Source organism: Tachyglossus aculeatus, chromosome 17 (genome assembly GCF_015852505.1).
Source record: "Tachyglossus aculeatus isolate mTacAcu1 chromosome 17, mTacAcu1.pri, whole genome shotgun sequence".
In the NCBI taxonomy this organism is placed as follows: domain Eukaryota; kingdom Metazoa; phylum Chordata; class Mammalia; order Monotremata; family Tachyglossidae; genus Tachyglossus; species Tachyglossus aculeatus.
In genome coordinates this window covers 3838374-3849600 of record NC_052082.1, presented here as the reverse complement: position 1 = coordinate 3849600, position 11227 = coordinate 3838374, and the positions used below count along the sequence as shown (strand labels likewise).

The 11227-nt window shown below is 44.1% G+C and overlaps 1 non-coding gene across 1 annotated transcript; it reads left to right on the top strand.

Annotated features, from left to right (window-relative positions):
* Positions 1–337: 337 nt before the first annotated feature.
* LOC119939782 lies at positions 338–475 on the top strand. Its single transcript, XR_005454745.1, has one exon. It is a non-coding gene; the product is annotated as a small nucleolar RNA SNORA7 (small nucleolar RNA).
* Positions 476–11227: the final 10752 nt, after the last annotated feature.

The following is an 11227-nucleotide window of genomic DNA, read 5'->3' as shown; positions in this document are numbered from 1 at the left end:
TTTTGTAGTATCAATCGATATTAATATTGAAGGTTGTCAAATGAGACTTGGAGTCTCCCTAGAACAGGGGCCAAGTTATCTGAAGGGAATCCGGTCACTACTGTTGGATTGGTGAAGCCATGAAACTATTCATAGTTCAGTTTCCTAATTTAAAAGCAGGGATAATCTCCTTTGGGCCAATGATCTCCTACTTGCCAAAGCCAATGGCCTCTATTCCATCCTAATCCTCCTCGACCTCTCAGCTGTCTTTGACTCTGTCGACCAACACCGGTTCTCTGAATTGGCCTGTTAACTCTTTGAAGCCCTCAATCAATTCGCTCCCTCCTACCTTACCTAGCCCCTCTCCAGATCACACCTGGAGAGTTTCCAGTACTCCACCAGTCTCGGCTACGGGAGGGAGAGTCAAGCACAGGTCTACCCATTCCATTCCTAGCTTGGGCAGTGGCTAGCGGGTGGAAGGCAATCTGCTACAAGGCAAAACTCACCAGTGCTGGGCAGCAGCAGCACGGGAGAGAGTCGAGGGTGGGGACTTAAGTTTACTCTGTGGAAGGAGGAAATGGTAAATCACTTCCATATTTTTACCAGGAAAACTCCATGGATCCACTACCAGAACGATTGCAGATGGAGAGCGGGGCGTTCTGGGAGTGATGTGTCCGTGGTGTTGCTTATGGGTAGGAAATGACTCGAGGGCATAAGATAAGAAAGCATTTAGAAGAGTGCTTGACACATAGCAAGCACTTAATAAATACCATTTAAAAATTGCATATCAGACGCAGGTGAAGTTCAGGGAACAACATCAATTCCTCTGTGACGTGTTCAGAAATGGTGGGCACCATTGCTGAAGGATGGAAGGAAATTAGCCGGGGCTAGGTGGGCCTGCCATGAGAATAGCTGATTCCTTATTTGCAACAGATCGCTAAAATCTGCACTTTCCTCTCCATCCAAACTGCTATCACGTTAATACCATCACTCATCCTATCCCGTCTGGATTACTGCATCAGCCTCCTCATTGACATTAGAGAAGCAGCGTGGCTCAGTGGAAAGATCACCGGCTTTGCAGTCCGAGGTCAGGGATTCAAATCCCGGCTCTGCCAACTGCCAGCTGTGTGACTTTGGGCAAGTCACTTCTCTGGGCTTCAGTTCCCTCCTCTGTAAAATGGGGATGAAGACTATAAGCCCCCCGTGGGACAACCTGATCGCCTTGTAACCTCCCCAGTGCTTAGAACAGTGCTTTGCACACAGTAAGCGCTTAATAAATGCTATCATTATTATTATTATTCACTCCTAACCTCCTGTCTCTCCCCACTCCAGTCCATACTTCATTCTGCCGCCTGGATCATTTTTTCTATGGAAGCGTTCAGGACATGTCACCCGAACCCTCAAAACACTCCAGTGGTGGCCCATCCACCTCCGCATCACACAAAAACTCCTCATCGTTGGCTTTAAAGTGTCTACCACCTTGCTCCCTTCTACCTCACTTCACTAGTCTCCTAAAACCCAGCCCACACACTATTCTGCTCTAATGCCAGCCTTGTCGCTTTGTTTTGATTTTGCCTGTTTTGCTGCTGACCCCTAGCCCACATCCTGCATCTGGACTGGAATGTCTCTCCCTCCTCAAATCTGACAATTATCCTTCCCCTGTTCAAAGCCTTATGGAGTGCACATCTCCAACAGGCCTTCTCAGACTGAGCCGCTCCTTTCCTCTTCTCCCACCCGCTTCTGCATCACCCTGACTTGCTCTCTTTGTTCTTCCCCCCATTCCCAGCCCCACAGCACTTATGTACGTACCGGTAATTTATTTATTTGTACTGATGTCTGTCTCCCCGCCTCTAGACTGTGAGCTCGTTGTGGGCAGGGAAAGTGTCTCTTTATTGCTATATTGTACTCTCCCAAACACTTAATAGAGTGCTCTGCACATAGTAAGCACTCAATAAATAGGATTGAATGAACGAATAAAGATAGGAATTGAAAAATAAATGGAACCAGATTATTCTGGCTTCTTATGAAGTTGTAGTGATTGATATCATTTTCAGGCATATAGCCATTCCTATGGCCTCAACATTGAATTCTTACATAATCAAACACAGGAATGAAAAAGAGTGCCCAATACTAAAAACATTAAACATAATAATAATAATAATAATGATGATGGCATTTGTTAAGCGCTTACTATGTGCAAAGCACTGTTCCAAGCGCTGGAGGGGGTTACAAGGTCATCAGGTTGTCCCACATGGGGCTCCCAGTCTTAATTCCCATTTTACAGATGAGGTAACCGAGGCACAGAGAAGTGAAGTGACTTGCCGAAGGTCACACAGCAGACAATTGGTGGAGCCAGGATTTGAACCCATGACCTCTGACTCCCAAGCCCGTGCACTTTCCATTGAGCCACGCTGCTTCTCATGACATCACAACACGAGACATCCATTTTGTGCTTATAATTTCACTAGGACTAGGAGTTTGATTTTGGCCTATGAAGTCACCAATTCACTAAGAATCAGAGGGTCTTCTATGAACAATAAGGACAACTATATATGTAATATATAATATAACATATATATTATATATAGATATCCAACTACATGCTTGAGAGATTAAAAAAACCCTTTGCCTGTGTTCTTAATGAAATAAAAATATTATCCCATAGTCCTTACTGAAATCAAGCCCAGAGCGTTTTCAACCGTATGGACTGAATTTATTTCTATGAAAGCATTTAATGGTCAATAAATGTGAACAGATAAACCCCAGTTACTAACTCAAAGAAGGTAAGAATTATGTTGAAGTTGCCGCAGACTTTGGTTACAATTTGCTAAAACATACAGGACAAGCTGGAGAAGAAAGCATTAAAAGATTCTTAGAACATAGCACATGGCAGGTAAAACCTTCCTACGTTTAATGATTCCTCTACAGTTGTCTTCTTATTCCCAATTGTTGCTATAAAAATAAAATCCTCCTTCCATAGAAAGCTGAGGAACATAAAGAAAATGTCCAGGGACACAAACAATGTGTGTCCTAACAAGGCTGCAGTTTGTATTTTGCTGTGTAACTTATTGGCAACATTTAGCCAGATGGAAAATGCGAGGAGATAAGATCTCCCTGCAGAAGTAGCGGTCAGGGAAAAAAGGACACTTGCAGCCCCAGACTCATGATTAAATTGGAAATTCGGAAAGATATAACTCTGACAGATTTTAGGAAGAGGAGATCCAATTTGCTTAGGAATTTAACCTGGAATCCAAAGAGGAGCCACAAACTTTCTTTGTTTGCATATGTCAAAGAGTTAAAGCAGAATGGCAAAGGTATCTACTCCACAGCCAGACGTACAGGAGGAAGAGCCTTCTTCATCACTGGTGAAGTGTCAAACCGAAGAACCATCTATGAAGATTTGCTACATGGAGAAGAGCGGAGAGGTTCAGATTGTGGTGATTGTGCCATGGTTACCATGGCAGCCATCGGCTGGTTCATGTGCTGCATCATCATCAATCATCATCAATCGTATTTATTGAGCGCTTACTGTGTGCAGAGCACTGTACTAAGCGCTTGGGAAGTACAAATTGGCAACATATAGAGGCAGTCCCTACCCAACAGTGGGCTCACAGTCTAAAAGGGGGAGACAAAACCAAACATACTAACAAAATAAAATAGAATAGATATGTACAAGTAAAATAAATAAAGTAAATAAATAGAGTAATAAACCCACCTCCTCATTTGCTCTACGCCATGCCCCAGAGCCAACACGACTGGCTGGGGGCCGCCGACCATGGTATCTGGGTGCTTACGGTGTGCAGAGCACTGTATTAAGTGCTTGGGAACGTACACTACGAATTGGTAGACAATCCCTGCCTTCAAGGAGCTTACAGTCGAATGGGGAAGATGGGCAATGCAATAAACTGTAGATAGGGGAAGTGGCAGAATATAGGGATATTGACATAAGTGCCGTTGGGTGAATACCAAAGTGCTTAATGGGTATGGACTCAAATGCATATCAGAGAAGCAGCGTGGCTCATTGGAAGGAGCCCGGGCTTTGGAGTCCGAGGTCATGGGTTCAAATCCCAGCTCCGCCACTTGTCAGCTGTGTGACTTCAGGCAAGTCACTTGACTTCTCTGTGCCTCAGTTACCTCATCTGTAAAATGGGGATTAAGGCTGTGAGCCCCACGTGGGACAACCTGATTACCTTGTAACCTCCCCAGTGCTTAGAACAGTGCTTGGCACATAGTAAGCGCTTAACAAATGCCATCATTATTACTATTATTATTATCTGACACAGAAGGGAGGGTGAGTGGGGTCACACTTAGCTTTGTACGGGGCTGAGTTCCTCTTCCTTAGGCCTTACCAATTTCATCGTGGAACGGTGCTGACCGACATGATGGAGAAGATCATCACTCCACTCACTGATGAGCCCCCCAAGATGGAAGACACCCGGTACAGGAGATCCAGGTGAGAGGAGCAGGGGACACTAGGAAGCAAGGGTCACAGCCAGGTCATCGTGATAGGGTTCCAAGCAGCGTGGCTCAATGGAAAGAGCCCGGGCTTTGAAGTCAAAGGTCATGGGTTCGAATCCCACCTCCACCACATGTCAGCTGTGTGACCTTGGGCAAGTCACTTAACTTCTCTGAGCCTCAGTTCCCTCATCTGTAAAATGGAGATTAAGACTGTGAGCCCCACGTGGGACAACCTGATCAACTTGTATTCCCCCAGTGCTTAGAACAGTGCTTTGCACATAGTAAGCGCTTAACAAATTCCATTATTATTATTATTATTATTATTATTATTATTATTATTATTATTATTATTATCCGGTCGCCCCCCCCCCCGGGCCCCCATGCATCCCCCCCTTGTTCTGCCTAAAGTAGGGGTGATTTAAGGGGTCCCGTTATCTCCCGTGTAGCACTTGTTGGGGTCCGAGCGGTTTAGAATAAGCAGCAGCACGGCATAGTGGATAGAGCACGGGCCTGGGAATCAGAAGGTCATGGGTTCTAATCTCGACCTGCCACTTGTCCGCTGTGTGACCTTGGGCAAGTCACTTCACTTCTCTGTGCCTCAGTTCCCTCAGCTATAAAATGGGGATCAAGACTGAGAGCCCCATGTGGGACATGGTCTGTGTCCACCCTGATTAACTTGTATCTAACCCAGTGCTTAATAATGATGATGATGATGATGATGATGATGATGATGATGGCATTTTTTAAGCGCTTACTATGTCCCAAGAACTGTTCTAAGTGCTGGGGTAGATACAAGGAAATCAGGTTCTCCCTTGTGGGACTCATGGACTTAATCCCCATTTTACAGACGAGGTAACTGAGGCACAGAGAAGTTAAGTGACTTGCCCAAGATCACACAGCTGACGAGTGGCAGAGCCGGGATTAGAACCCACAACCTCTGACTCCCAAGCGCGGGATCTTTCCACTGAGCCACGCTGCTTACAGTAGTTGGCGCACAGTAAGCACTTAACAAATACCGTTAAAATAAATAAATAAATAAAAATAAAGAGGAAGTCTTTTAAGGACATGATGAGACAAAATCTCAGACTGCCCTACATCCAAATGGAAAACCAGGAGTCCAAAACTTGTACTTCCCAAGCGCTTAGTACAGTGCTCTGCACACAGTAAGCACTCAATGAATACGATTGATGATGATGATGATGAGGTTAGCATAGCAAAATGTGTGGCTGTAGGGAAAGAAGGGCTCTCTAAGCAAAAGATTCTTAAAAAGTCAAAGAGAAAGAAGAGAAAACTTTTAGACTGTGAGCCCACTGCTGGGGAGGGACTGTCTCTATATGTTGCCAACTTGTACTTCCCAAGCGCTTAGTACAGTGCTCTGCACACAGTAAGCGCTCAATAAATACGATTGATCGATCGAAAACAACGGCAAGTGCAGTTAAGTATGAAACACAACAAAGGACATTCTTTTTGGATATAAACACTAAGGACTTTCACACCAGCGGTGTCTTCTAACACAAAGTATAAACACATGTAATGTCCTAACACTGATTTAATACAACACCCTGCTTCCAAAGCACAGAAGAAAGGCTTACACTTTTGGGAAGGGGACGAAATGGGAAAAGAGCCAGTATTCCCAATGGCCTCACAACCCAGTACCTACAGTCAGGGCGAGTCAATTTGTAGCAATACACGTACACACCCACAAACCAAAACAAAACATTCCCTCCCGCCACAACCCGCTAACTTTGAAAGCCTCTAGCATATTAGTCTTCTCTCCATGGGGGGAACTAAATTAGCAAGGGGACGGAAGATCTTTATGGTGTTTCACCCGTTACACTTTCATTAGTTTTTATTTAATTTTAAATCACTTTTGAAGTGCTGCCGCTTTTAGGACTCTGAAGAGAACAGCACAACTGGGAGTTTTTAATATCTGAGAGTTCATCTCGTTCTTTCTTTTTATTGCCGGCCCCTCCGGAGCTGCGAGGGACTCAGGAGGAAGGGGAGTTTGTTGTTGTTGATGGTTTTTAGTGCCTGCATTTTTTAAAAATATTTTCAAACCCTAAACTGCTTTTTCTGCTCCGAGTCCAGTTTTAGGAGTTGGAATTTTGGAAATATCCAGGTTGAAAACTGTCCCAGTTTCCATTCAGGGCCCATCTCACTTTCCCTTCCTCTAGGGTGGATGCTTTTAGGGGTCTTGCTGAATCTTTGAAACCTGTTCTCTTGTAATGGTCAAGCCCCCCAAAACGTGTCCCCTTATTCTCAAAATGAAAAGTTGGCAGAGACAGTGAAGATGTGTGTGTGTGTATATCTCATATACATCATATACCAATATATACCTATCAATATTCTAGTCATGGCCTTCACCTTCAAACCTTTGACCTAATGATAACTTTTCAGAAAGTAAGTCATATATTCGGTGTTTGAAACAGACTTTTTTATTGGTAAGGAGAGAGGAATTTTTTTTATTTTAATTTAGTATTTATCCTATCCTTGATGGTTACATGGTTTCATCTTCCTTATCTTTTCTGTTTTGTGTTGCAGGAAATTGAATGTGTGATATGAAATGGAAAATGTCATGAATTTTTTTCCCTATATTTTAATCAACAACAGAATGTAGGGCAACATAAGTATGAAGTCATAAAAAAATACCAAAAACATTGATTACTGAAAGTATTAGCAGCATGAAATTTGCAAGATTACACACCCTGGGTAGTCATTGCCAATTGCTATATTCTAGAGTAACAGTAATTCTCACTTGACATATTGGTTTTAATTAAACATTTCTTAGGATGTCTTAGTATCTTTAAGCCACCCTTAAACCTTTAGCTCTTTGTGGACAGGAAATTCATTCATTCACTCAGTTGTATTTATTGAGTGCTTACTGTGTGCAGAGCACTGTTCTAAGTGCCTGGAAATTACAATTCGGCAACAAATAGTACAGTTCAGCAACAAATTCATTCATTCAATCATATTTATTGAGCACTTACTGTGTGCAGAGCACTGTACTAAGCGCTTGGGAAGTACAAATCAGCAACATATACTGACAGTCCCCACTCAACAACGGGCTCACGGTCTAGAAGCGGGAGACAGACAACAAAACAAAGCAAGTGTGTTGCCAACTTGTACTTCCCAAGCGCTTAGTACAGTGCTCTGCACACAGTAAGTGCTCAATAAATTCGATTGAATGAATGAATGAAGTAGACAAGTGTCAATACCATCAAAATAAATAGAATTATCGCTATATACACATCATTAATAAAAGAAAAGAAAAGAAAATAATGTGCCTTATGTGTCTGTCGTACTTTTTCCAGTTGCTTAGTACAGGGCATTGCACTCAATAAGTGCTCAACAAATAAAACTTAGAGAAAAGAGTACGGGCCTGGGAGGTGAAAGATCTGGGTTCTAATTCTACATCCACCACTTGCCTGCTATGCAACCTAGGGAAATTCACTTAATAATTTTGGTATTTGTTAAGCGCTTACTATGTGCAAAGCACTGTTCTAAGCACTGGGGAGGATACGAGGCGATCAGGTTGTCCCATGGGGGGCTCACAATCTTAACCCCCATTTTCCAGATGAGGTAACTGTGGCACAGAGAAGTTAAGTGACTTGCCCAGAGTCACACAGGTGACAAGCAGCAGAGCCGGGATTTGAACCCATGACCTCTGACTCCCAAGCCCGTGCTCTTTCCACTGAGCCACGCTGCTTCTCACTTAACTTCTCAGTGTCTCGCTCCTATTTTGCATGCAAAATAGGGATCCGTTACCTGTTCTCCTTCAATCAATCAATCAATCGTATTTATTGAGCACTTATTGTGTGCAGAGCACTGTACTAAGCGCTTGGGAAGTACAAGTTGGCAACATATAGAGACAGTCCCTACCTAGAGGGAAATTAGACTGTAGAAGGCAGGCAACATGTCTACCAACACTGTTATACTGTACTCTCCCAAGTAATAATAATAATAATAATGGTGTTTGTTAAGCACTTACTATGTGCAAAGCACTGTTCTAAGCGCTGGGGAGATACAAGGTGATCAGGTTGTCCCACGTGGGACTCAGAGTCTTAATCCCCATTTTACAGATGAGGGAACTGAGGCATAGAGAAGTTAAGTGACTTGCCCAAGGTCACACAGCTGACAAGTGGCAGAGCCGGGTTAGAACCCACGACCTCTGACTCCCAAGCGCGGGATCTTTCCACTGAGCCACGAAGTACTTAGTGCAGTGCCCTGCACAGAGTAAGTGTTCATCATCACCATCATCAATCGTATTTATTGAGCGCTTACTATGTGCAGAGCACTGTACTAAGCGCTTGGGAAGTACAAATTGGCAACATATAGAGACAGTCCCTACCCAACAGTGGGCTCACAGTCTAAAAGGGGGAGACAGAGAACAAAACCAAATATACTAACAAAATAAAATAAATAGAATAGATATGTACAAATAAAATAAATAAATAAATAAATAGAGTAATAAATATGTACAAACATATATACATATATACAGGTGCTGTGGGGAAGGGAAGGAGGTAAGATGGGGGGATGGAGAGGGGGACGAGGGGGAGAGGAAGGAAGGGGCTCAGTCTGGGAAGGCCTCCTGGAGGAGGTGAGCTCTCAGCAGGGCCTTGAAGGGAGGAAGAGAGCTAGCTTGGCGGATGGGCAGAGGGAGGGCATTCCAGGCCTGGGGGAGGACGTGGGCCGGGGGTCGACGGCAGGACAGGCGAGAGCGAGGTACGGTGAGGAGATTAGCGGTGGAGGAGTGGAGGGTGCGGGCTGGGCTGGAGAAGGAGAGAAGGGAGGTGAGGTAGGAGGGGGCCAGGGGATGGACAGCCTTGAAGCTGAGGGTGAGGAGTTTCTGCCTGATGCGCAGATTGATTGGTAGCCACTGGAGATTTTTGAGGAGGGGAGTGATATGCCCAGAGCGTTTCTGGACAAAGATAATCCGGGCAGCAGCATGAAGTATGGATTGAAGTGGAGAGAGACACGAGGATGGGAGATCAGAGAGAAGGCTGATGCAGTAGAAGTGTTCAATAAATACCATTGATTGCCTACCCCGGGAGCCCCATGTTAAGTGGGGACTGTGTCCAATCTGATCATCTGCTACCAATTCCCAGCACTTAACACACTGCTTGTCGCAGACAAAATGCTTCACAAACCCCAGAAGTATTATTATTACTACTATGTATTGGCCCAATACACACAGCAATCCCCAACTGCGTGTGTCCCAACAAGCATAAATGAAACCCCCTTATCCAACAATAGAGAAGCAGCGTGGCTCAATGGAAAGAGCTTGGGAGTCAGAGGTCATGGGTTCAAATCCCCACTTCGCCAATTTTCAGCCGTGTGATTTTGGACAAGTCACTTCACTTCTCTGTGCCTCAGTTACCTCATCCGTAAAATGGGGATGAAGATTGTGAGCCCCATGGGGGACAACCTGATCACCTTGTATTCTCCCCAGCGCTGAGAACAGTGCTTTGCACATAGTAAGAGCTTAACAAATGCCATCAGCAGCAGCAGCAGCAGCAACAAAGTAGGTGAAGAGATGTAGCATTAGGGATTTGGGTCTTTATGCGGGACATAAAGCCCACATAGGCTGAATTTTGAGGGGCTGACAGTGAACATCCTGAGTGGGCAGGAGGCAGCTCTGGATAGCAGGAATAATAGTGATTTATTAAACACTTACTGTGTGCAAAGTAAGGGGCTTGAGGGGCTCACAATGTAATACCAGCCAGTATCTAGGAATGGAAAGGCTCTATCCTGGTCCTCTTTTCAGATTGTGAGCACCACGCAATAGAGATTGGGTCTAATTAATCAATCAATCAATCGTATTTATTGAGCGCTTACTGTGTGCAGAGCACTATACTAAGGGTCTAATTCCCACCTATGCATTCTTAATAATTACCAGGACTCATCCGGCTGCCAGCAGACAATAAGTATTATCATGAGGTTCCTTGGAACAATTTCAAGATTAGGGCTCAGCACAGAGACCTGGAGACCCAAAGTGTTGTAGGTGAATCAGAGGACAGGCTAATCCCAAGGCTCCAAGGAGGAGACCAGCTACCATACTAGCGATCATCATCATCAATCGTATTTATTGAGCGCTTACTATGTGCAGAGCACTGTACAATGTGATGTGTGCTTTGATAAACAATGCTACCACAGGTATTCAATATGTTCCTTGGAGATCCCTGAGAGAAATGGAAGTCTCCAAAAGAATAATGCTACCTGAGGAATACGTCTGTCTCCCCCTTCTAGACTGTGAGCCTGTTGTTGGGTGGAGACCATCTCTATATGTTGCCAACTTGTACTTCCCAAGCGCTTAGTATAGTGCTCTGCACACAGTAAATGCTCAATAAATACGATTGAATGAATGAATGATAAGGTTGGGGTTAGGACAGAGCTAATGGTGTCTTCATTGGTGGTCAGAGGGAGGCCACGGCTGCCATGGGAGAGAAAAAGAGTGAAGCTTTTCAGGTCCTGTTTCATTCAGGCCCTCGACCCTATTCCTGTTTTTTTTTTTCCAGTCAGTCAATAAATAATAATAATAAATTATTATTATAATAATAATTATTAATCAGAATAAAGTGAAAACTTCCCGTGTGCAGAGCACTGTACTAAGTGCTTGGGAGACTACAGTATAACCATGTAACGCACACATTCCCTGCCCACAATGAGCTTTCAGTCTAGAAGGCTGAGCTTACAGCTTTCCTCCCCTCAGAACTCTGAAATATTTCCTATTCTGTGATGCAACAGTCAAAACTGATCCACTGTTATGGCAACCATGACACACCATTTC